The sequence below is a fragment of the Bombina bombina genome, chromosome 4 (assembly GCF_027579735.1).
Source record: "Bombina bombina isolate aBomBom1 chromosome 4, aBomBom1.pri, whole genome shotgun sequence".
Lineage (NCBI taxonomy): Eukaryota > Metazoa > Chordata > Amphibia > Anura > Bombinatoridae > Bombina > Bombina bombina.
Genome location: NC_069502.1, coordinates 811733023 through 811758440, shown reverse-complemented (window position 1 = coordinate 811758440; position 25418 = coordinate 811733023).

The window sequence follows — 25418 nt, the reverse complement described above, 5'->3', positions numbered from 1 at the left end:
TCCGTTTAAGTTCCTGCCTTGTCCCTCCCATCATCCGTGTACTTTAGCTTTGGTATTAGTTTGCCACAAGTAATGGATGATCCGTGGACTGGATACACTTAACAAGAGAAAACATAATTTATGCTTACCTGATAAATTTATTTCTCTTGTAGTGTATCCAGTCCACGGCTCGCCCTGTCCTTTTAAGGCAGGTCTAAATTTTAATTAAACTACAGTCACCACTGCACCCTATGGTTTCTCCTTTCTCGTCTTGTTTCGGTCGAATGACTGGATATGGCAGTGAGGGGAGGAGCTATATAGCAGCTCTGCTGTGAGTGATCCTCTTGCAACTTCCTGTTGGGAAGGAGAATATCCCACAAGTAATGGATGATCCGTGGACTGGATACACTACAAGAGAAATAAATTTATCAGGTAAGCATAAATTATGTTTTTCTCTTATATTTTACGTGTGAACTTCTTTAAATAAAAGTTATGTTTTAAATTTTTAGCAGCAACCGCTCACTCCTTGAGCACAGTTATCTCTCTTTGTGTACATGCTTGCCAACCTATACAAACAAATATTTTGACGATTTATTAACCCTTTGAGTGCTATTTATGTAGTCTTCTTCTCGAAGTGAGTGCCCTCTGCCTCTCTTGGGTTCTAACTAGTTATTATGTAAATCGTTTATCCATGACGATTAATCAAAGGGAAATAAACAGTTCATTATGCATTCTCTTATGCTAATTGAGTCTTCTGGCATTTAATTTTGGGCAGATGGGCACCTCAGCACATTATCTGAGGTTTCAGTAGGTCCTGCAATGTTTGTTTTCTACTATATTTCAATCCTGCACGCATAAAGAAAGAGTGTCAGTTTGAAATTTAAAGAGACAGTAACGTTTTTTTTCTGTTAAAAGAATTTCAGTTGTTTGTTTAATTCATCCTTTTTGACTTAGGATGGAACACAAAAAAAGGGGGGGTTACCTTTAAAATTTAAAGAGACAGTGACACTTTTTTTTGTTTCAAATAGTTTTTATTAATAATTTTTCAGAAAATATACATAACTCAAACAGACAGTTATTATACGGTGCAAAATATGGTAAATATCAACATAATATATATTCTGTATAAACCTAAGAGTATTTAGCATTTGAGTTAATGGAGGAAGTGGAGATAGTGATAAGGGACCTGTTTTAAGGAAAGGAAAGAGAAAAAAGAAGCAGAGGGGGAAAAGAAGAAAACGCAAGGGAGAAGCAGAGAAAAGAGAGAAAATCTTCCCTCGCATTATGTATGTCCAACTTGGTTAGAAGATAGTGTACTGACTTATGTGTAGATGTAAATGGTCAGTGATATGGTACAGTAGCAACCTCTGTTACATATTATGGAGTTCTTTGTTCCCAAAGAAAAATAACGTCAAGTATGAAATCCTGTTTCCCTATAAAACAGTAGTGTCTCTTCTCAAGGGATAGTATATAAGTAAGCTCCATTTCCCATTGTTGGAAGGTGGGGGGGTGTTGTTGTTTCCACAACCGAGGTATGAGTCGTTTGGCACATGTAAGCATCAACTGCAGCAATTTTGTGCGATAGGCGCATTGTGTATCTGGGACTGAGTTTAATAAAATCATTGGGGCAGTAATAGAAATTTGAGTACTCAGGGTAGTGTTAATACATTGTTCTATTTGGGCCCAAAAGTTCGACAATTTATCACAGGACCACCAGACATGTGCTAGAGTGCCAACCTCCCCACACTGTCGCCAACAGAACCGATTGGCCTCTGGAAATATTTCAGACAATCTCTGGGGGGTAAGATACCATCGGGAGATGATTTTATAATTGAGTTCAGTCAATATTAAGGATGTTGAAGCGGAATGTGTCATATGAAAACATCTTGACCAATCCTCTACTGGAAGTCTGAGCTGGAGTTCTGTCTCCCATTTATTAGTGAAGGAGGGTAACCTAGTTGCAGGTGGGATCCTAAGAAGTTTGTGTGTGATGGATAAGTGGGATTTATGTATGTCCAGATTAAGGCATAGTTTTTCAAAAGGTGTAAGTGTACGAAGGCAGTCAGTTCTTTGAGGACAGTCAAGGATAGCCTGTCGGATTTGGAGATAAGAAAACCAGCTGTGAAATGGAGAGCCTAAGGAGTCTCTTAAAGAGATTCTGTCTTTAACCAAAGAAGAGTCCGTAAGTAGAAATATAGGCAGATTTTTGTGGCTCGTGGTTTCAGTCTCAAATTTAAATTGGTGTCGTCGAAAAAAGAGTGTATTACCTAATATTGGGATCATGGGTGAGATCGGGGTAGAAAGGGTATTGGGATGCTGGATAAGGGAGTCCCAAATAGCAAGAGTAGTGTTAATACTTTCGTTAAGTTTGATCATGGGGGGGTCTGTGGGGTTTGGGAAGCCAACAGAGGTCTCGCATCGAGGTTTCCTGGAGAAGGGCTGCCTCGATTTGTACCCAGATTTTAAATGAAGAATTATGATTCCACGCCAATATTCGAGCGAGGTGTGCCGCCCTATAATATAAAGACAAATTTGGGATATTGAGACCTCCTTCATCTTTTCTCAAATATAACGTTAGGCGAGACACTCTTGGTTTTTTATAGGACCAGATAAAAGATTCTAACATTTTTTGTTGGGTGCATAAAAATTGTCTTGGTATTGAGATAGGTAGAGCCTGAAATAAATATAGATTCTTCGGGATAATCATCATTTTTATGGCATTTATTCGGCCTGTCCAGGATAGGTGGCCCTGTTTGTGCCACGTATTTAGTAATGGGAAAACTACGGTTTGAAGCTTTAGAAAGTTTTCGTGGAACAAATCCTGAGGGTTAGTAGGAATAGTAAGTCCCAAGTATCTTAGAGAGCTTGTGACAGCAAAAGGGGTGTCGTTATGGAGGAAGTCTATTTCTGTGGGATTTATGTGAATGGGAATGATGCTTGATTTCTCCATGTTTATAGAGTAATTAGAGAACTGTTTATATGACTCCAAGACTTGTATGAGGGCAGGGAGAGAGGTTTTAGGCGCCTGTAATGTAAAGATAATATCATCTGCAAAAAGAAGACAGGTCTGACGGATATTGCCAAACTGGATGCCAGTGATATTAGGGTCGTTTCTAATTTGAATTGCAAGTATTTCCACAGTAATGGCAAACAGCAGAGGAGATAATGGGCACCCCTGTCGGGTGCCATTAGATATTGGGAAAGTTTGGGAAATTGTGTCATTAACTTTTATCCTAGCACGGGGGTTATTATATAGTGCTTGCACTCTAGCTATAAATTTGTCTGGGAAGCCAAACCTCGACAGGGCCGACCACATAAAATGCCAGTCGACCCTGTCAAAGGCCTTCTCGGCGTCTGTAGAGAGGAGAACAAGGGAGCTGTTAGAGTTGTGAGAAGCAAAGAGAGCATGAAGTAGTCTGGTGGTATTATCTTTTGCCTCACGGCCCCTGATGAATCCAACCTGGTCTGGATGTATGACTTTCGGAAGGATAGGATTAAGGCGATTTGCTAGGATCTTAGCATAGATCTTGATGTCAACGTTTATTAAGGAGATTGGCCTATAACTGCCTACGTTATCCTTAGGTTTATCAGGTTTAGGGATTACTGTAATCATGGCTTCTAATAGAGGCTGGGTGAAAGAAAGACCTTGGTCTATAGACTGAAAGAGTTCGAGTAAATGAGGGCTGACTTTACCAGTTAAAAGTTGATAAAATTAGGACGAAAGGCCATCCGGACCAGGGGATTTACTACCTGGGAGAGATTTGATTGTGCGTATTACTTCCTGTAACGAGATGGGTGCATCTAGTATATCTAGGTCCTCTTGTTGGATCGTGGGGACAGCAATTGAGTCAAGGAATGACTTCATCTTATCTCTCCTCTCCAGGTCGTTTATGTTGTTTTTAATATTATATAGGGAAGTGTAGTATGAGACAAAGCTTTCTGATATGTCTTCATTCTTTGAGCTAATTGTACCTGAGTAGTTTTTGATGGATTGAATATATGAATTAAGTCTCTGTTTCTTTAGGTATCTCGCCAGCATTCGCCCCGCTTTATTAGACTCTGCAAAAAATTTCGCCTTAGAGGTCATGGCACGCATATGCGCGTTTTCAATCAGAAATTTATTAAGAGTGTCTCTTGCTTCCTTAACTTCATTTAGTTTTTGCAAGGATTGAGGTTCTTGTTTATGAGAGTTTTCTTTAGCTAGGAGAATGCTGGTTAGAGAGTCAAACTGGGTAGATCTCTGTTTTTTAAGTTTTGCAGTTAGCTGTATAATGATCCCCCTAATAAAACACTTATAGGATTCCCAATTATTGGCAGCGGTAGTGTCAGAAGAAATATTAAACTCAAAGAATTCATCTGTGTGTTTTATTAATTGGTCAATGATATCGGTATCTGTGAGGATATATTCGTTTAGTCTCCAGTTCAGTCTGTGATTGGGTTTGGATGTCCATCTAAACCTGGATCTAACTAGACTGTGGTCGGACCAGGAGGTGTGTGAAATCTTGGAGTCTATTAGATTTGTAAGGAAGGCCTGATCACAGAATATGTAGTCAAGACGTGTGTATGAGCGTTGAGGGTGGGAAAAGAAAGTGAAATCTTTGGTAGTTGTATGCACCATTCTCCATGTGTCAAATAATGTAAGTGATTGTAGAAGAGTGTTGTTGTTATTGATCTGAGAAAGTCTCAGATAGGATCGGCCTGTCGATGTATCCAGGGAAGGATTCGATGGGAAATTAAAGTCTCCTCCTAAAAGGATAGGGCCTTTGGCTATGTCAAGGAGCTTGTTAGTGACTTTGCGGAAGAAACTAGGGGTCGGTTTATTTGGCGCATAAATATTTGCTAGAGTGATGGGTTTACCGTAGTAAAGACCCACCAAGATCAAAATCCTACCCTCAGTGTCGCAGTATTTTTGCAGTAAGTCAAATGGGGCGTTACGTTTAAAGAGGGTGCACACACCGTTATGTCTGGACGGGCCCGAGCTAAGGTAACATTGGTTGAAGTATCTAGTAGGGAGCTTTGGTTCATGAGTTTTTTTAAAGTGAGTTTCCTGGATCATCACAATATCCAAACTCTTTTTATGAAAGTCATAGAGGGCGATTGATCTCTTTTCTGCCGAAAGGAAACCTTTTACATTTTGAGTGGCAATAGTGAATGACCCATCAAAATTCTGTGGTTTCATTGTCAGTACTATATATTATGGAATGACAACAAGAAAAACCAGTAGTAAGTGTGGGGAAGTTGAGAAGGGGTTGTATAGATAGGAGGATTGAGATTTCAGAAAGAAAGTTAAAGAGTAGACCAGATCTGGTTTAATCTGGTATAGAAAGTTTAAGTGTAGGCTCTGATGTAAGTATAACACAGGCAAAAGTAAAAAAAGAGGCTGTTAGGCCAGTTGGACATGGAATCTACATGAAGTGAGATTGGAACAGCAAGAGGGTTAAACAGTCCTATGATATTTGTGAACCTTTAATAATACGGCCACATCTCAATTATGACATCTAACCGAGGTAGTAGTGTCTTATAGCTAAAATACAACAAAATGGAATAAAGCAACTTCGTTCAACTCATTTATAGAGCAGATATTCAAAGATAATATGCAATAACATAAGGACACAGAATCTGAATTTTATTTTTTCCTCGGGCAGGCATTTGAGCAATTGGAGACCCTGAAGTACGGTACGGCAACATGACTATGGGGTAAATGAACTATTATATTAAGCATTACGTGTGTCGATGCTGGCTGGGTGACAGTGAGAGTATTATGATTACAGCATTTCTCAGACTGACTTATGTAGGGTCTAAATAAAGGTCCATATAGGTTCGTACCGGTAAATGTAACTATATCAACAGTATGGAGTTGTGCTGCCCTGTTTTTCATCAGGTTTGAGCTTAACTAGAAAGCATGATATAAGGGGGAGGGTTGTTAGGAAGGTCACGGTATACAGTATATTAGTCACGTGCGGGATCGTGAGAATATCTGGGCCACATTGAAAGAGTTATAGGGTGTATCTTCAGTTATCACGTTAGGGGGCATACGCCACGGGTATGTGGTGTATAGACACATAAAAGAAAAGGAGGTATTATCTTTGTTTTGATAATGGGATTGTTTGGAGTAAACACTTCATACATACACAAAATAAACTGGTGTAATTTTGCAATGATCAGCATATAACAAATAACAAAAGACATGCTATGAAATTTGCCATTTCACAAAAGGTGAAGAGAAACAGATAAGAAAACATTCAACAGATCCGTAACCATAACAGTTCTAACTGGGTCACAGCAACCTAGAAAAGTATAATAAGAGCAGTTATTTCTCACAACAGCAAAATCTTGAAACAAATAGTCCAAAAAGTCTCTAGACAAAGTCTCTCTAAAGCCTGGGAGAAAGGAATATCAAGTTAATAGAGTAAAGTTATTAACAATCAGATTATATATTTACGTGTCCTTTCTCAAGGTGGATCATCGGCTGTATTGGCAGGGTTAAGTTGTCTTCTTTTATTCTGCTTCATTGTAGAGTCCTGCCAAGGACGTCTCTGAGGTTTGGGGGGTTCCTGTTTAGCTGGTGCTGATGGTTGAATGGAGGAATCAGCCAAATCTGGGGGCGGCAATCCCAGCTGTTGACAGAACTGTTCAGCGTCTGGTGGAAAGAGACACTCAAATTTTCTTCCATTCTGGACCACAATGATCGAGGTTGGGAAACCCCACCTATACGGAATTTTTAGGGTGCGTAGATGGGAGGTCAAGAATGAAAAATCTTTTCTCTTTTGGAGTGTTCGAGCTGAGAGGTCTTGAAATACTTGTATACGCTGACCTTGGAACATGAAAGCCAGTTGTTTTCTGGAGTGGCTATAGATAAGCTCCCTATGCTGGAAGTTCTGGAAATGTACAATTACATCTCGGGGGGGCGAACCTTCAGGGGGCTTAGGGCGGAGTGATCTGTGGGCCCTATCAAGGATGATTTCAGGAGGATCATCAGAACTATTTTTCATTAAATCTGTAAATAATGAATGTAGATAGCCCTGAATTTCTGCCCCGAGAACCGTTTCAGGAATTCCTCTGAATCTTAAGTTACTTCTTCTAGAGCGATTCTCCAGATCGTCTAATTTGTCTTCTAATTCTACCATACGGTGGTGGTGTTGGAAGGCTTTTGTAGAAAGGTTTGCTATTTTTTGAGCTGCTATATACTCATGTTCTTCCAATGTATCCACTCTATAGCGAAGGTCAGAAATGTCTTTCTTTAGGTCCGCGCATTCAGTTTTAATGCACGCTTTAACTTGTTCAATTAGGGCTTCCATAGCTCCATAAGTGATAATGTCATCTTTTCCTATTTCAATACTTTCTGCTTGTTCTTCCGTTGTTGCATCTGTAGCCTCACAAGAGCTTTCATCTTGAGGTATTTGCAGAGGTTCTAGATCCTTGTTAGATCTCTGTTTATCTGTCTGCTTGAAAAAGGAGCTCATTGCACCCTGGGATGCAGGGACCGTTTTCTGAGATTTATCGCTCCGTGTTAATTTTCTTCGTGACATTGTTGAGGGGTAAAAAGATGATTAGAGGTACCAGTGTTTAGAGAGCGGCCTGCACTTAGTTCTAATAAGACACAACTCCCCAGGGATTTTGCTCTCACAGAGTGATTACGGAGAAGGGCAATGGATATGACCCACTGCTACCAGGAGCAGTGGGAAAGGGAGGGGGAGTGTGAATAATATTCCAAGGGAGTGTATAACACAAGTGTGTAGCTGTTTAACGGCTTCTATTTTTTGGAGTGCAAATATCCCGTAATACAAGATACAGCGAGTAATCAATTGATAGAAGATTTCTGTGTAGGCTTGGCAAAGATAGTTACTTACACAGATCCCCGAGTCTGCAAAGTTCTGTGACGCAGCATCAAACCAGCATGGTGTCGCGGTAGCGGTCTAGGTATCACCTTTAAATCCAAACTTTTCTCGTCATATTCGATTCAGGGTGTTCACCGTGTGTTCCGGAGCAAGTATATAGGCTCTACATAGAGATATCTCCCGAAATGCTGTTGTTGCATACTTATATGTCCAACTCGTTTAGAGAGCTTATAGAAGATTCCTATGTATGCTTGGCAAAGGTAGTTATTTTCACAGATCCCCGAGTCTGCTAAGTTCTGTGACGCAGCATCAAACCAGCATGGCTGTTGCAGTAGCGGTCTAGGCATCACCTTTAAATCCAAACTTTTCTTGTCATATTCGGTGCAGGGTGTTCACCGGGTGTTCCGGAGCAAATATATAGGTTCTACATAGAGATATCTTCCCAAATGCTGTTGTTGCATACATATATGTCCAACTCGCTTAGAGAGCTTCAATGAAGTGCGACCATCTTTGTCAGCCGCTCGCCCCGCCTCTCTTATTCTCTTTCTCACAGTGACACTTTTTATGTGTAAATTTTTATTAAATATACTCCTTTTTTTTTTTAAATTCTTTTTCTTTATTAATCCAGATAGGACATTACAAACTTTCTGAAATACAAAAACAAAAAGATAAAGCAGATACACAATCAATCTGCAGGAACAAGCCAGAAAACAAACGTTTACATGATAAATCCACACTATGTCCCATTTTAATTACCGGAACTAACATAAAACACAATGATGGGGGAAAAAAAAAAAACACGCTAAAACCACCCCTCGCGCAACCCACCACCCATGCCCCGTCCAACGACCGTCTCCCTACCCGGGGCTCTGGTCCAGACACCCACCCATTCACGGACCCGAATTTATCCAGGACGCCGGAAATTTCCCTAGCAGGACTAGTTCAGAAAAGCTGACGGTGGATCGTACAGGGGCAAGAATCTGCCTTTGGAGCCGAGAGGGATAGGACATAATAATTGGTAACCATCCCTGAAAAAACTCAACGATTCTCTTCTCAGTGGCATCCGGAAGATGATGTGACTCAAATATAATTTGACCTTGGATTTCTTTAAAAGTCCTCGCAAGGCTTGGCACTACCTTCGCTTTCCAGTTTAAGAGAACAAGGTGACGCACTGCCAATATAATCGTATTCAAAATATGAACCACTGGTGAAAAGTTTAGTTTTAGAATATGTGAGTGGGGATTCTTGGAGGGGTCCAGCAGGAGCAGCCGTGTCTCTCCTGTCTGTCTTTTTTAAACTGCTTACCTAAGTTGTAAATTTAATACTATGGTTCAACAATAAGAGATACCTAATCCTGGTGCCCACTGTACTAGATATTTAAAAATTAAAAGTAATTCAGCCCTCGGATTGTAAGGGCTTAGCTTACTCTATATTACAATATCAGTGGGCCCATGTTTATTAACGGTGAATGAATATTTGAACCTTTAATTCTTACCTTAAAACTAGGTTTAAGTGCTTTTATATTCTTCTGCTACTGTGTGAATGTGTGTTCCTAGTTTATATAATAAAGATTTAAAGTATGAATGGTATGGAACTTTTTAAATTAGAGTATTTATCCTAAACAATTTTCCTTGGAGTAATATTGATATTGACTTTGTGGAATTCAATGCTACAAACTTTATTGTATTCCTTATACAATTAGTTTAACTAGTTGTTTGTGCACTGGTGAAAAGTTACTATCCACTACTGAAATTAATAAAATTACGTCCTGTAATGTTAACACCAGATTAGCATCATATAAAATATTAAACCAAAAACAAATTTTGTGCCACAACTGATTGATTTTAGGACAGAACCAAAACATAAGAAATAAGTCAGCCTTTGGATTAGAACATCTGGGACAATTATCCAATCCATGAACCGAGAATTTTTGTAATTTAAGCGGATGCATATAAAAATTATTCAAGAGTTTCACGTGCGATTCCTTCCAGGTCATCGAAACCCTACACTTATACATCATGTTGAAGCTCTGGATTATCCTCTCATCAGTAATATCAGGAATAACTGGAGACAACCAGTTACTAATATTCTGCAAGAACTTATCGCTTTGTTTAGAGAGCATGATGTCGTACATTAAAGAAATAGAAGAGATTCCAGTACTAAATTTTTTGATTAAAGTTCTAATATAAGACCATTCTACCGAAATACTACTTTCCCAATTCTGCTCACGCACAAAGTGGCGTATCTGGAAGTAAGCAAACAGATCAGACCTTGGAAGATCATACGATTGAAACAAAAATTCTGCTGTATGGATCTGATTGTCTGCCCCCAACAATTGCTTAACTAGAGTCAACCCCTTATGTCCCCATAGTTTAAATACCTTATGATATATGCCAGGAATGAAATTCGGATTTCCCTGGATAGGGAGAAATTCCGAAACAGAAGGATCTAATCCTAGACAGATACAAAACCTCTGCCAGGCAATGACAACATTTTTGAATGATAACATTCTACAGATATTAGATGGAAGCTGTCTAGAATTACAATGTAAAAGAGCTCTGAGCGAAAATGGACATGTATAAAAAGCTTCTTCCTGACTAACCGCTAACCAGTTGGTTTCCACCACCCAATCCATTGCAAATTTCACCATGGCCGCAATATTGCATAACTTGACATTAGGCAATGCTAAACCAGCACGGTTTGGTTTCTGCATAAGCTTAGCTAATGCAATCCTGGGTTTTTTATCTTTCCAGATAAATTTAGAAAAATAACCATGTAAATTTTTTATATCTGAACTAGATATAAAGATGGGAAGATTCTGTAGCACATACAAGAGACGAGGGAAGACAATCGTTTTTATTAGGTTCACCTTCGCGGTAATTGACAATGGGTAAGATACCCAAAGCTGGAGATCAGTTTTAATTTTTTTAAACAATGGGGCATAATTCGCGGCATACCATAATTTCTGTGTAACTCTAGCCCCAAGTATTTAATTGTATTAACAACTTTGAATGGAGTCTTTCCAAAACGAGACAAACTATTACCCATATACATAAGTTCACTCTTCCAGATTCACCACATAACCGGAGAAGGAACTAAACTGGGCGAGAAGTTGAAGAATTACTGGAATAGATTGAGATGGCTTATCTACAAATATCAAAATATAATCTGCATAAAGAAGAGTTTTTAAACGGTAGGACCCCAGGGGGATTCCTGTCAGAACATCACAAAGTCTAACCGCTAAAGGTTCTACTGCCACATTAAACAAGAGAGGGGATAAAGGACACCCCTGCCTGGTGCCACGATGCAGGACTATTTCCTGGGAACAGATTCCATTGACCAGAAGAAAAGAAATAGGTTTGGAATAAATCTTATGAATAAAACGAATGAAATTACCAGTAAAGCCAAAATTTTGCAACGAGCAAAATAAATGTTCCCAAACAATGGAATCAAAGGCCTTAACTGCATCCAAGGTTAACACAGCTGAATCAGAGATTGCGGCCAGACTAGACTCTAGTTCCAAATTCCACATGTAGTCCAAAAACGTGATAACCTTGCGTATATTTCTCGACGAGTTCCTAGAAGTCATAAAACCGGTCTGGTCCGGATGAATCAAATTCTGTAGACAGCGATTCAACCTGGCGGCAATAATACTGACCAGTATCTTATAATCAGTATTAAGCACTGATATTGGCCTATATGAGGCCATATCCTCTGGGTTTTTATTTTTTTTAGCTATAAGTGAAATATTGGCCGCTGCAAAGCTTTTTGAGATGCCATTTTCAGAGAGATAATAATTATTTAAAAGGGCCTCCAGTGCTGACAGCAATTCTTCCTTTAATAATTTGTAAAATTCAGCAGGAAGCCCATCTGGGCCCGCTGCTTTATTAAGCTTCAGTTTATCGATAGCGATACCAATCTCCTCTTGCGTTATCAGCTGATTCAGCATTGCCAACTCATCTACTTGGATCTTTGGGATATTAATAACGGACCAGAAAGCCTTTTGACTATCCTGATCTGTGCTAACCGACGAATACAAAGACTGATAATAATTAAAGAATGCCTGGGAGATCTCCGCTGGCTTAAAAAGCCTGTCCTCGCCCTTTTTTATAACTGCAATATAATTTCTCTTCTTTCTATTCTTGGTAAGGCGCGACAGGTATTTCGCCGAACACCCGTGAAAACTCTTGTATTTAAGATTCAGTCTTACCTCCTCCTCCATAGATCTCTGTTTTAAAAAAATCTCCCTTTCCTTTCTGGCCTCAAAATATACTGCCCAATTCATTGGAGAAGGATCCACCTGAATATTCCTATAAGCCGCTCTAGCTTTAACAGAAAAAGAACTCCCCTGTTCCTTGATTTTTTTCGAGCGAATACTCATATAGGCTATGATTTCACCCCGAATCACGGCTTTGGCAGCCTCCCAAAAGACTTCCGTCTTGTGACTATAGTTCGAGTTAAAAGATACATACTCGTCCCAGATACTCTTGATCCAAGATATAAATCTTGGATTAGTATATAAGAAACGAGGGAAGCCAAAGACCTGAACTGAAGGGCTTGGCTCATGAGTATTAAGAAGGGATAAAGAGATTATGGCGTGATCAGATATCAAAAACTCACCAATTCCCGTTTTAAACTGATGAATTAACAAAGATTCAGAAATTAAAAAGAGGTCAGTCCTCGAAAAAGTCCTATGTGCCTTGGACTCGCACGTGAAAGCTCTAACTGTAGGATTTTGAATACGCCATATATCAATCAAAGTCAATTTGCTACAAAATCCTTTAAAATACTTGGCGTGGTACTTATATTTAGCATAATTCTTTTTTGAAAAACGATCTAATTCTGGACACATGGTTACATTAAAATCCCCACAAATAATCAAATTCTCCCTTTGAAAGGGAAAAATTTTGTTTTGGATCTGGTCACAAAATGATAATGAAAATTTATTACGGGCGCAAATATTGAAAAAAATATATTTAACAGATTTCATCTATGTAAATTTTTATTAAATATACTCCTTCTAATGCTATGGCTGTTTAGGAGTCTGTTAACATTGGTCAATCTATGCCACAAAATTTTTTCTTATAGTGGCCAACAAAATTTTTATGACCCACATGCAGTGCTCTGCACTGCCTTTCACACTCCACCCGGAGTTACGATGCATTATATGTTTTTCTTACGAGGTAGGAAACATCTCTAGAGCAAATTGATTGATTCAGTAGATCAAAATCCCTGGTGGCTTGGTGGGTAAGCAAGCAACATACCAGATGGAAGGCTAGCCGTTTGCATCCAGACGTTGTCGCAAGGTTTTTATCCGAATGGTTCCTCCCTGTTACTGATGGAGGAAGATACTTCGGGATTATCTGTGTGAGAATTATCAGACTCAGATGAAAAATATATTTATTTATTCCTGAGATTGTTTTTCTCTCAGTTTTATTTTTAGCTTGTACACCTCCATTTGATTCTTTGGGAGGTTTTACCTGCCCTGAGTGACACTACTGGTGTAATCTACTTAAAGGATGTTTCCCAGCCAACTCGGTTAAGGAGGCTTGGCAAACAGTCCCCAAGGTGGAAGGAGCGGTTTCCACCTTAGCTAAGAGAACTGCTATACCCATAGAGCATAGTTGTGCTTTTAAAGATTCTATGGCTAGAAGATTTGAGGGGTTACTTAAAAAGGTGTATGTACACCAGGGCTTGCAATGGCAGTCAGCTGTGTGCATTGCTACCGTCTCTAGTGTGGTGGAATATTGGTTTCATGCGTTGCCTGAGGTTATCAGGACAGAAACTTCCCTGGATGAATACAGGAGAGGATAAAGCTATTAAATTGACTAATTCCTTTATTACGGATGCTTCCCTTCAAGTTATCAATCTGGGAGCAAAAATTTCAGGTGTCTCTATTCTAGCTCGCAGAACCTTAGGGTTAAGACCTTGGTCTGCGGATGTGTCCCCTAGGTCTATGCTTTTAGCAATTCCTTCCAAGGGAAGGTCTTGTTTGGCTTCACGGAGATTATCTCTGATATCACTGGAGATAGGGGGCATCTTCTCCCTCAGGATAAAAGAAACAAACAAAGAGGATGACAGGGTATTTTCGTTCCTTTCGAGTTTTCAAGGGAAATTCTTCCTCTTCCTCCAAGCAGGAACAGTCTATTCTTTCTTGGAGACCCGATCAGTCTTGGAATAAGGGCAAACAATCCAAGAAGTCTACTATTGAACCAGAGACAGCATGAAGGGCCTGCCCCCGATCCTGGACCGCTTTTTCGCTTGGGTTTGAGATGTTCAGGATCCCCGGGCAGTAGAAATTGTGTCCCAGGGATACAATCTAGAGAGAAAATAGGTGTGTTAGGGTTTGCGCTAACTAAAGCTTAAAAGAGTGTAAAATAATTTATCTCTTATAGAGAGCAATATCTAAGTTATTAGTGTCTAATACAATAATATTTATATGAAAGTGCGGTAAATATAAAAAGTTTTAATACAAATCAATTATACAAATAAAAAATGGATGCCGGCATCAGTTATATAAAATTAATTAAATGGGATTTTATACAAATGTATCAATGTTTAAAAACAATTCTTAAGAAACAAATTGACAAAGGTTTATACGTTAAACTCTAAGGAGAAAATAGTGATAATCACCATGTATTTAGGTAATATATACTTGCATGAGTTTACCTTAATATACAGATAACTCGTGTATATTCGCTGTTGCAATGGACCGGGACTCTCAATGTTAGATCTTATATTGATTGGGGTCTCTTATTTTAGAGACAGATTCTGTTTGTCGGCAGTTCTTTTATAGTAAATAGATCAAAGTTCCGTCCGTAACTTTCACTGCGGTTAGGTGTCCGTGTCCTGAAGTTGGATATATACTCATATACTAGCTTTCTGCTTTGTGATGATTCAAGGTGTGTATTGCAAAAGCTGTATAGAGTGTCAGCGTGGTTGTAAAATCCTTGTATTTCTGTATGAAAGTTTCTCCGTTATGTTAGGTAAACTCCAAGTAGTTCCGGAGCAAAGTTGGAGTGAGGTGGATTGTTTGCTAAGTCACCGCTGTCTTTTGTTCACAGCGTTGAGGTGTAAGAAGGAAAGTGATCAGATCATGGGTTAGGAATTACACTTATAGAACTGCACAAGCTTATGATTAGTTCAAAGTACCCAACCTACTGCACTATATCCGACTTTAATGAAGATATCCAAAAGTAACAATGTTTCCAAAGAGTGAGCAAATTTCTACGCGTTTCAGCCGCTTGGGCCTTTATCAAGATGCTCACCTGGAGGAATCGCCTTGTTTAAGAATGTTCAGCTTTGTTCTGATTGGTGGTCCTTTGATACATGTTGGATCATTACATTGTGTAAATCTTATAGTTTTTTGTTAGATACATTTGTAATAACTTATCATGCTTAAATGAAGTGATTATTCTTACATAAAAAGCAAAAAAGAATAGTTTTAAATTAACCCTATAGTTTATAATATTTATTTGCAACTGGAATCCCTATAGTAATTAGCGCTACCGTGTATATTTAACTCTTTGTCTAAAGTGAAGTTAGTGTGACATAAATAAGTGAAATAATATATATGTAATATAATCTATATGTAATATAATATTGCCTCTAAGAATCATCAATTAGTGTATTTGATGATCAAAAAAATACTAAATATATATAAAAGATATATATATAAAATATATATAAAAAATACCAAATATATATAAAAAATCTATAGAAAAATGTATAGAAAATATAAAAAATTATATATAAAAGAATAATGTAATTTTTATTTCGAAATCATTTGAATGATCAAAAAATGGATAAAGATACTCATATAGCCGTCTTAATTTGAAATGATGTTAATTTGTATATAAACAAACACTTTGTTTATAGAAAAATAAAAAATAATAAATAAATGAAAATTAACATTGAATTAGTAAAAATTAAATTATAAAAATTAAATTATAAATTTATGTACATGTATTATATTTGCCCATATATAATATATAGGTTCTATAAAATAACAAAACTAAGAGGGGTTATCTACTTGAAGGTTTATATAGTATAGTGGAATTTTAATTGCTACTCTATAACTATTTTTTCTAACTTTGTTAGAATAGATCATTCAGATCTAGTTCTGAATTCAATCCAGAGGGGTGAAGTGTTTTAAAATTAAAAATATATTCTGCTTCTTTTTTGCATAATAATGTCGTGATGTTACCCCCTCTAATTCCTAGATTAAGTTTTTTAACCCCCCCAATATTTGAAATCTTTAAGGTTCCCTGAATGTATTTCTTTGAAATTAGAGTAAAGTTTAGTGTTTTCAGGATATGTTCCCTTATTCGGTCGCGTAATATTCTACTAGTCTGTCCAAAATATAATTGTCAGGGTTACTGCTTGCTAATGATCTGTCCCTTTAAGAGCCTCCTATATCAAGCACTTCCCCCCAGCATTCATTGCTGGTTAATTGAGAAATGATTCACAGCACAAGCGTTACACTGAGAGTTTTCCTCACTCTCCAACAGCCTCATAAATTCTTATTTGAAGAGTTCTGATAACATCTCTTATTTTTCATTCCTACATCTAGCAGCTCTTCTACTCAATTCAACACCGGAAGATATTGCATACTACAAGGAAATCAAACTAACTCGACATCAAACCCTGAAGCATTCACAAGGTAACAGGATTCAAGCAGCTTCATACACAGCACAGCAAGTAGCGGTGACGTCATCAGCTGCAGCCGCAACCGCTCTCCCTCTGAGTACCACGCTGCTGTTCATAACAAACGGACAAGTAACAATTCCTGTGTTCTCAGGTCAGACCCAATTATTTTACTATTAATCGTTATCCTTACTTATTTTGATGAACTTTACCTGCCTAATTAAGGAATACTATATTTTATGTTACTGCTTAATTTGAACTGTTTGCATTATCAAATGCCCTGAAAGTAATACAGTTTATGAAGTTAATAAACTGTCACTTATTGGGCAGATAGTAATACATTATATGAAGCACTGACAACGAATTCATCAAGCTTCTTTTATGTTACAAACCTACTTTTGAGGAAATTGTTGGTTCTTATTTATAAAACAAAATTAAATGCTTGTTCAAATTGCTACAAATACAGACTTTTACAGAATTAACCAGCCTTAAGGAAGAAAGGATTTAGTGTTTGTGTACACAGAATTATCCTATACTAAACATATACTTTCAACAGCAATTATGGAACAAGATCTTTTAAGTGATAAAGTTCAAGTCCTGTCAGACAGATTAGAAGCTTTATCAGGTTCTTTCCATGAATTACAAGTGGAAAATCAGGCTTTGAAGGCCTGCTTAAGAGAGACTCTGGCACCTAAACCTGCAAGTGCAGATTCTATCCCTGAACCTATGGTCTCCCCCCCAGAAAAATTCTCTGGTGACCGTTCAAGATTCAGAGAGTTTAAAAATTCCTGTTTGTTGCTTTTTCAATTAAAGCCACGTACTTATCCCACAGAAAGATCAAGAGTGCTCACTGTGATATCATATTTGAGGGGGGAACCTAGGGCTTGGGCTGACTCTTTTTTTGAAAATGATGATGCAATACTGGGATCTCTAGATGAATTCTTTGATCAAATGTCAGCATTATATGATGACCCTTTCAAACAGGTCACAGCTGAAAACTTACTTAGATCTTTAAAACAAAGAAAGAACCCAGTGGAGTCTTACATCACACAATTTAAAATTTCTGCCCGTGATTCGGGATGGAATGAGGTCTCCCTTAAAACTCAATATCGTTTAGGATTATCTGAGGATATAAAGGATGAGCTTTCACGCACAGGTATTCCAGATTCATTGGAAGATTTCTTTTCTCTCACTATTAACATAGATAGACGGCTTAGGGAACGCCGCTCTGAAAAGGCTAGCGGTACAAAAAGCTTTCTCTCCACACCTGTTTATCAAACTAAGGAATCACCACAACCTATGGACATAGGCTTCATAAAGGGTCCCCTCTCCTCTCAGGAAAAGACTAGGAGGAAGTTGCATAGTTTGTGCATGTATTGTGCCTGCCCTACACATGAAGTAAAGGACTGCCCAGTTCTGGCTAGGAATAAGAAGGGTAGGTTGCCTAACATCTCTGAATCCCTGTTAATGAAAACCATTAAACCATCATATTTAACTATCCCTATTATTTTACAGTGGGATCAAATCAGGATAACAACTGAAGCTATCCTGGACACCGGCTCATGTAGAAATTTTGTTGATTTTTCTTTTGTGAAACAGAATAAAATACCTCTGGTCTCTAAGAAAACTCCAGTCTCTGTGAAGGTCATTGATGGCTCTTTTTTAAAATCAGGTCCTGTCACACACCAAACTACACCATTACAGGTAATATCTTGCACACACATCACAGAAACACTCACTTTTGATGTCATATCTTCACCAATGTTTAATGTAATCCTTGGTATAAATTGGTTTTGTAAACACAAACCAACTATAAACTGGAATGACCTCAGTTTATCTTTTCCTCATCTCACTCAAAATAGTGAGACATCATCAGATTTAATTATGCTACAGGTTGAGGATAATATTTTACCCAAACAATATGCAGACTTCTCAGATGTTTTTAATAAAAAAGAAGCTGAATGTTTGCCCCCTCATAGGGATTACGATTGTCCTATTGATTTACTCCCAGGAGTTTCAATTCCCTATGGACATATCTACCCTCTTTCTAAACCAGAACTAGAACACCTTAAAAACTATATCGATGAGAACCTCCGAAAAGGTTTTATAAGACCTAGTACCTCTCCTGCAGGTGCAGGCATATTTTTTGTTACCAACAAAGATGGCACGTTAAGACCAATCATTGATTACAGGGAATTGAACAGGCGTACCAGAAAAAACAGGTACCCCCTACCTTTAATCCCTGAATTAATTGAAAGATTAAGGGGGGCCTCAATTTTCACTAAATTGGATCTTCGAGGTGCCTATAATCTTATACGAATGAGAGCTGGCGACGAATGGCTCACTGCTTTTCGGACTAGATATGGGCTATTCGAATATACAGTGATGCCATTCGGTCTGTGCAATGCCCCAGCAACATTCCACTGCTTAATCAATGATCTTTTCAGAGATATTTTGGATGTATATGTTGTTGTCTATTTGGACAATATTCTAGTTTACTCACAAAATTTAGATCAACATAGAATGCATGTTAGAGAGGTTCTCACTAGGTTACGAAAAAATAACCTATACGCTAAACTAGAAAAATGTATATTTGAATCAAATAATATCTCTTTTCTGGGGTATAACATCTCTCCTGAAGGAATCAAGATGCAAGATGACAAGGTTCAGGCCATTCATAATTGGCCGACTCCTCAATGTAAGAAAGATGTTCAACGTTTCCTTGGCTTCTCAAATTATTATAGGAAATTCATTCCTGGATTTGCTGCTATTACCAAACCTCTTACTGAACTCACCAAATTGAATCATCCTTTCAGGTGGACAAGCCATACTCAACAGGTATTTGACCTTTTAAAAAATAAATTCACTACAGCACCTATTCTCCAATACCCGGATTTAGAAAAGCAATTTATCCTGGAAGTTGACGCTTCTGAGTTCGCAATAGGGGCAATCCTCTCTCAAAGGAAATCATTCAAAGAACCCTTACATCCGGTCGCATTCTTCTCTAGATTGATGCAACCAGCAGAGTTAAATTATCCAGTTGGCGAGAAAGAATTACTTGCAATAAAGTGTTCCTTCGATCACTGGAGGCACTTGCTTGAGGGTGCAACACAACCAACTGTCATATATACTGACCATAAAAATCTGCAATATCTTCAGTCTAATCGAACTCTATCCTCCAGACAATTACGCTGGAGTCTTTACTTCTCTCGTTTCCATTACATCATTACCTACAGGCCTGGTACAAAAAATGGCAAGGCTGACGCCCTCTCTAGACAAGGTCCTAAACCTATAATACCATGCATTCCTACTACTATTGTTCCTAAGGACTCTATCATTGGAGTTATAACAAGTCTAACTACAGTGATAAAAGATGCTACTGCTATTGATCCATCAGTACCTCATACAGATCTTACTTACAATTCTGATGGCTTACTCTATAAGGACGGGAAGCTATACATACCTCCAAATCTTAGATCTTCAATCTTGAAAACAGTTCATGAATCTCCCCTTGCTGGACACATGGGAAGGGATAAAACTTTGGATTTACTTAAGAGATCTTTTTGGTGGCCTACTCTTAACCTCGATCTCAAAGAATATATTTCTAAATGTGTTATATGCGCAACCTCCAAACCTTCTAAACAACTCCCTGTGGGTCTTTTACAGCCTTTACCTGTACCTCAAGTACCCTGGGAGGCGGTATCCTTAGACTTTATCGTGGACTTACCTCTCTCTAACAAATATACCACTATAATGGTTGTCACCGATCTATTCTCAAAGATGGCACATTTCATACCGGTTACCTCCCTACCCACTTCCAAGTTCACCAGTGAATTGTTCATTCAAAACATTGTAAGACTGCATGGAATACCTAAAACCATCCTTAGTGACCGTGGAACCCAATTCACATCTAAGTTCTGGAGAAATTTGTGTGCTGCTCTGCATATAGAACAAAAACTCACCACTGCTTACCATCCTCAGACGAATGGGCAGACGGAGAGGGTGAACCAGTGGCTAGAGCAATACCTACGTTGTTTCTGCTCTCACCAACAAGATTCTTGGGCCACCTTCTTGCCCCTAGCAGAATTTGCCTATAATAATAATAAGAGTTCTACAACTGGCACATCACCATTTTTTATAAATTATGGTTTACATCCAAATTTCACACTACTTCCGAAGATTGACACCCCATGTCCTCAGGTGAATGATCTGGTTAATGACATTTCTGCTAACTTTTCTTCAATTCGTGAACATATTCTTCAGGCACAGGCATCACAACGCAGGTACTACGATCTTCGCCACAGACCTAGTCCTCAATATTCCGTAGGACAACAAGTATGGCTCTCCACTAAGAACCTCAAGATACCTTATCCTTGTAGGAAACTAGGTAAACTCTTTTTGGGTCCTTACCCTAACGTCAGGGTAAATGGTCCAACAACAGTTACACTCCAACTACCATCAACTTTTAAGATACATCCAACTTTCCATGTGTCTCTTATCAAACCTTGCAACCTACCCATAACAAATATTACATCAGAAGACCCAATACCTTCTGCTAATCTTGATTGCCAGTATGAGGTTCATAGCATTCTGGATTCTAGACTACGTCGTGGGAATCTTTTCTATTTGGTTCATTGGAAAGGTTTTGGCCATGAGGATGATTCCTGGGAGCCTGCCTCGAACATATCTGCTCCACGTCTGATTTCCCTCTTCCATAGACGTAACCCTGATCGTCCTAGGCCTTGAACCTCGCTGTGGTTCTTTTTGTGGGGGGCTCTGTCAGGGTTACTGCTTGCTAATGATCTGTCCCTTTAAGAGCCTCCTATATCAAGCACTTCCCCCCAGCATTCATTGCTGGTTAATTGAGAAATGATTCACAGCACAAGCGTTACACTGAGAGTTTTCCTCACTCTCCAACAGCCTCATAAATTCTTATTTGAAGAGTTCTGATAACATCTCTTATTTTTCATTCCTACATCTAGCAGCTCTTCTACTCAATTCAACACCGGAAGATATTGCATACTACAAGGAAATCAAACTAACTCGACATCAAACCCTGAAGCATTCACAAGGTAACAGGATTCAAGCAGCTTCATACACAGCACAGCAAGTAGCGGTGACGTCATCAGCTGCAGCCGCAACCGCTCTCCCTCTGAGTACCACGCTGCTGTTCATAACAAACGGACAAGTAACAATTCCTGTGTTCTCAGGTCAGACCCAATTATTTTACTATTAATCGTTATCCTTACTTATTTTGATGAACTTTACCTGCCTAATTAAGGAATACTATATTTTATGTTACTGCTTAATTTGAACTGTTTGCATTATCAAATGCCCTGAAAGTAATACAGTTTATGAAGTTAATAAACTGTCACTTATTGGGCAGATAGTAATACATTATATGAAGCACTGACAACGAATTCATCAAGCTTCTTTTATGTTACAAACCTACTTTTGAGGAAATTGTTGGTTCTTATTTATAAAACAAAATTAAATGCTTGTTCAAATTGCTACAAATACAGACTTTTACAATAATAGATTACAAGAACATTTTATACAATACACTATGTTCTGCACATCTTAGGGTTTGTGTGATTTTAGCAGTATATTGGTTATTTGAAGAATTAATTTCTTTAATTTTTGTGCTGTATTTACATGCTTTGCATGTGTTACAGGGAAAATAGCCTCTCAATTCGTTACCTCTAAGGTCTCTATCCTTTACTATTTTTGTTTCCTTGAATTCACTAGGCGACAATAAACTTTTAAGGTTTTTGGCTTTTTTAAAAATTATATCTGGCTAGGCTTTAACTTTTCCACCTAATATTCTATCTTCTTTTATTAAATGCCAGTGTTTTTTAAGAATTCTTTTAATTTCCTTATGTTGGGTGCTATATTCCGTTATGAATGGAATGAATAAGTTGTCTGTATTGAAGTCATCATTTTTCTTTCTGTTTTTTGGTTTTAGTAATGTATTTCTGTCTAATTGTTCTACCTTTAGTTTAGTTTTCTCTATTGCTTTTGGATTATATCCTTTTTCTATGAATTTTGTAGTTAGTATTTGAGATTGGGATTTATAATTGTCTATATTTGAGCAGTTCTTTTTGATTCTCATGAACTGCCCTTTAGGGATATTTGATTTCCATAGATCTAGATGACAGCTTTCGTAATGGATGTAATTATTAGCATCTGTGGTTTTAAAATAGGTTTGAGTATGAATTTTGTTAGATATAATATTCAATTCAATATCCAAAAAATTTATTTTTTGTTTACTGTATTCATGAGAAAATGAAATACCCATGTCATTTGAGTTAATATCTTCTATAAAAGATTCTAAGAGTTCAATGTCTCCTTGCCATATTATAAATATGTCATCTATATATCTGCAATAGTGCACAAGGTTCGCCCCCCATGGGCTATTATATATATTTAGTTCTTCAAATAGTCCCATGAATAAGTTAGCATAACTGGGGGCGAACCTTGTGCCCATTGCAGTCCCCTTTATTTGTAAAAAGATGTCACTTTTAAAAAGAAAACTATTGTTATACAGAATGAAATTGATACAGTCAAGGATGAATTTATTTTGTAGAATGGGAAGCTCTTTATCTCTATCTAAGTATGTTTGTATCGCTTCTAACCCTATATTATGTGATATGTTGGTATAGAGTGAGCTCACATCGCACGTGACCAGGGTGAAATTTTCTTGCCATTCTATATTTTCAATTTGATTTAAAAACTGTGTGGAATCTCGTAAATATGCTGGTAATTTGCTAACGTATGCCTGCAGAAAAAAGTTTATGTATTGAGAAAGATTTGATGTAAGTGACTCTATTCCTGAAATAATGGGGAGTCCTGGGGTTTTTTGTAAATGTTTATGGATCTTTGGTAGAAAGTAAAATGTCGATACAATCTAGAGAGGTGTTCTTGTGTAGGAGAACTCTCCGACCTGGGAGTGAGGTTTCCTGTTCCAATACGGAAACAGGGTCTAGATTTTATTTAAATCTGTTTGTGGTTCCCAAAAAAGAGGAAACTTTCAAGGCAAATTTTAGATCTTAAGAGTCTAAACAAATTTCTTAAAGTACCATCCTTCACGATGGAGACTATTCGTTCCATTTTCCCTTTGATCCAAGAGGGTTAGTTATGACAACAGTGGATTTAAAGGAAGCATACCTGAATGTTCCAATTTGCAGGGATCATCACTAGTTTCTAAGGTTTGCTTTTTTTATCCAAACTCTTCTAATTTGTGGCTCTTCCTTTCAGGCTTGCCACTGCTCCCAGGATTTTCACAAAGGGTCTGGGATCGCTGTTAGAGGTGCTCCGGTTTCAGGACATTATAGTGGCGATCTGGATGACATACAGTCCAGGCGCCATCCTTACAACAAACTAGATCCACTCATGGACGTTATGTTATCCTTCCTGTCCTCTCCCAGGTGAGAGGTAAAATTGGAAAGGAGTTCCTTATTCAGGAGTATCTTTCTTGGGAATTATAATAGATTCCCTACCAATGAGAATTTTTCTGACAGAAGTCAGGCAATCAAAGATTATCGATACTTGACTAAAGCTTCAGTCCATTTTTCGGCCATCGGTGGCCCAGTGCAATGGATCGGGGATTATGCAGATTTGTCTCCTTGAATCCTACTGGAGCAGGAGACAAGCGTTTTTCTTTAATGGTGGTTGTTCTCTGGATAATTTTCCCAGGGAACCTGGTTTCTCAGACCATCTTTGGTGGGGAGCAGTCTGGGGTTCCCTAAAGGCTCAGGATGTTTGGAGTCAGTTAGTCTGTTCTTCCTATAGACATCCTGGAGCTGAGAGCGATCTTTAACGCTTTTCCGGCCTTGCCTCAGTTAGCCTCGGTCAAGTCTATCTGGTTCCAGTTGGACAACATAAACTCCATCTGGAAGTGTTCTCCAGCCTGATTTTAAAGTGAGGTCAGTCTGAATTAGATCTCATGCTATCTCGACAGGATGCCAAACTCCCGTTATACGGGTCGAGGTCCAGGGACCCTCAGGCGGAACCGATGGATGCTCTAGCGGTTCCTTGAACCTTCAGTCTAGCATACCTTTTTCCTTTGTAAATCAAGCAGGAAAAGGCATTGGTGATCCTTGCTCCTGCTTGGCCTCACAGGAATTGGTATGCAGTTCTGGTGGACATGTCATCACTGCCACCTTGGAGACTTCCGTTAAGGAAGGACCTTCTAATTCAAGGGCCCTTCCTTCACCCACATCTAAATCTGAAGCTGACTGCTCGGAGATTGAACGCTTTATTTTATCCAAGCAGGGTTTTTCTGACTCGGTCATAGAATCCATGATTCAGGCTCGTAAGCCTGTAACTAGAAAGATTTACCATGAGATAGGGTGTAAATATCTCTATTTGTGTGAATCCAAAGGCTAATCATGGAGTAGTGTTGGGATTCCTAGAATTTTCTTTTTTCTCCAAGTCGGTTTGAAGAAAGGACTAAAGGGTCAAATCTCGGCCTTATCTTTTTTCTTTCGCAAAGTCTGTCGGCTGTCCCAGATGTACAATCATTTTGTCTGACCTTAGTCAGGATTAGGCCTGTGTTCAGACCAGTTTACTCCTCCTTGGAGTCTGATTTTAGTTCTTCAAGGAACTTCATTTGAGCCTATGCATTCCTTAAATATTAAGTTGTTATCTTGGAAGGTTTTATTTCTTGTTACTGTTTCTTCTGCTCGTAGAGTGTCAGAGCTCTTGGCATTCCAGTATGAGTCTCTTTACCTTGTTTTTCATTCAGATAAGGTAGTTTTATGTACTAAATCAGGATTTCTTCCTAAGATTGTTTGCGATCGGACCATTAATCAGGAGATTGTTGTTCTTTCTTGGTGTCCTAATCCTTCTTCTCAGCAGGATCGACTTCTGCACAATTTGGACGTGGTCCGTGTTTTCAAGTTTTGCTTGCAGGCGACTAAGAACTTTCGTCAGTCTTCTGTGTTCATAGTTTTT